Below are 2,896 nucleotides of genomic sequence, written 5' to 3' on the forward strand. Positions count from 1 at the left end.
AAAAAAAATAAATAATAAAATATTAAAGCAAAATAAAATAAAATTTTATTCATAGCCCAATTAAATTTCATTTTACAAACTTTGCATATTTTATTTTAACTACGATTGTTTTGATGTAATACCTTATTTAAACCTTTTGTATTTCCATGAGAAAATGAATTCATTCCTTCTTTAGATTATCCATTCTTTGTAAACGCTATCATTGATTTTTAATCTTCTTTTTTCCCTCAGCTCAAATCCGGTTTAAATAAAAGTACCGTTCTTCCTCTCGATTTTTCATATCGAAGTTCTTAAATTCAAAAGTCCTTCTTAAGATTACAACTTGATTTCCTAGCTTATGTTTTTATGCAAATTCTTATTTGATTATCTAAAAAGTCTTTCAAAGTTTTCGATGAAAAATTTTATCCTTAGTATAACTAATTTTCATTTCACAAATCTTGCATAATCTAGTTCAACTTAAATTTGTTTTAACATGACGTAATATTTACGTTTTTGATGATTCTCTTGAATTTTGTAAACAATTGTCGGCATACTTCATGACTTTTGACCATTCTTTTTTTTGTTGGTGGTTTGAACCATTTTGAAGAAGTTTTGAATTCTTTTGAAGAAATTTAAGTTTTGAATCAACTTTTTAAGTTATTGAGTTCCTTTTTAGCATCTTAATATTATTGAACATCCTTATAAAGTTGTGACTTCAAGTATATTACTGGAGTTTTGTTTTAAACCTTTTTAAACAAGTTTTGATTTATTCTTATGCAAAGTTGTCCCTGACTTTGAATTGTCTTACTTGAGCAGTGCCTCTCTTTAATGTGATTTGAACTTGTTTCGGGGCGATATAACCGTTTATTAAAATTTTAATAAAATCGCTTTCAATTCAGCCTACACTCCTTTACCTTATACTCTGAAAGTTTCTGTATGTGATTTAAACCTGTTTGATTGTAATGCATCATCTTTTCTTTTATGAGTAAAACTTTATGTCGGGTTTTCTTCCAACAAGATTGTAGTTTTCATACATGCTTGAAAAAGAAGAGAAAATACAATTTTGCTCTTAGCCAAATTAATCTTTCCATTTACAAAATTTGTGTAATCTATTTCCACTTGAATTTATATTGAAATAATACCACATTTATGCTTTTATTAATCTTTTGAAGGGTGTTTGTTACCCATTTTCTCTTTTAGAACATGAAATGATTTCTCCTTAAGTTTCCACTTTCTACAAACAATGCATTCAAAAAAATATTTTTAAACCATACTCTTGAGTTCTATAAACTTTGTCTTTGGTTTGGATATTCTTCTTCTTTAAACCTCATATTTTTTTTGATTCAGTTTGAATTCGTTTCAAAATATTGTGTTGTTTTTCATCTTATTGATCCTATCGAATCCTTTCGACTCAAGAGTTACCCTTAAAGTTATCAGTTGATCCTTTTTCCAACATTCTTCATTACTTATTTATCCTTGTCCACTTGTGATTTCAACAATTCTTTCAAATTCTCGCGAACACGATCCTTACTACTTTTCCTTCTTTTCTAAGGTCTGTTATCCTTCTGAGTATACTCGAGATTAGTTTTGATATCTTGTGTACCTATTGGACTTAGTAAACAACATATTAATTCTTTGGGGTATGTTTGGTGGACGCAAAAGGTGAAATTTATAAATGTACGACGTTGCAGGGAGTTGTGAAATCTTATTTCATGTAAAAGGATTTTGTTGATATTGGGTTTGTGACCATTAAGATTTGCAAAGTGTTTGATGAGGTTGAAAACCCTCAGATGAGTTATTCGAAGAAGTACGATTGAGGATGGAGGGAATAAGTTAAGTTAAAGTTTGAATAATTGAATCTCTGAAGATGGTGTGAGATCAAATGCGAACGTTAAGCACGTTGTTTTAATCCTAACCCGTTTTGTAACCTTTTATCGCCTTGTTTTACCATCACATGTTTAAAACATCATTTTATGCATCAAATCTATCTTGTAACCTTGTTTCACACCATACTTATACCCTTCATATTTTTATATGAAAATCCTGGTATCTGAAACTATATGTATATATATTGAGAACTTTTTGCCTTTTCTTTAAATAAGTTCAAGAGGAGTACTATGAAAATCTTTTATTTTGTATCAATTTTCGAGGACGAAAATTTTTATAAGGTGGGTAGGATGTAAGACCCATAAATTTCAGAAAAAAAAGGAAATTAAATTATATTATTTCTAATTATAAATTAGAATACTTGATTAAAAACTGATTAGTAAATTGAAAAATCCACAGAAAGAAAGAAAGAGAGGAGAGGGTGCGAATCAGGAGGGAGAAGAAAGGGGGAGAGCGTGCCGGCGAGTCACTGCCGCTCGTCGCGCCGCTGTCTTCGCCGATGAAGGAGGAGCGAGGAGAGTGTGTCACGGAGCAGGGGAAGCTCGCGCGAGTGAGGAGCGTCGCCACCGTCGTCGCGCCGTGCGCCGCCAGCTTCGCTGCACCTCGTCATCACCATCGCCGTCGGACCGCCATGGAGTCGTTGCCGTCGAACCGGCGTTGCGAGCTGCTATCGAGCCTCAAGCAGAATCCGATGCGAAGAGAGAGAGACAGAACAACGCGAGGAGAGAGAGAAGGCGTTGCGGGGGTTTCTGCCGCCGCTGCTCTCTCCGCCATCGCCGCCGCCGGAGTCACGAGCTGAGGTGGGGAAGGAGACCATTTTCCCTGTTGCTGTTGCAGTCACTGCGCTACTACTGCTACGCTTCATTTTCCTTGTTTTCCTTAATTACCGTAAGTCATTTTTGTTTCTGAACCCCCACTGCTATTGTCATGTTATCCGTTGATTGAGAAGTTTAAGACGTTGATGTTTTAGGATTAAGCTGCTGCAACTGTGGACTGTGATGGTTGATGCTCTGAAAGAGTTGTCGCTGCT

This window comes from Arachis duranensis, unplaced genomic scaffold (genome assembly GCF_000817695.3).
Source record: "Arachis duranensis cultivar V14167 unplaced genomic scaffold, aradu.V14167.gnm2.J7QH unplaced_Scaffold_146624, whole genome shotgun sequence".
NCBI classification, from domain to species: Eukaryota; Viridiplantae; Streptophyta; class Magnoliopsida; order Fabales; family Fabaceae; genus Arachis; species Arachis duranensis.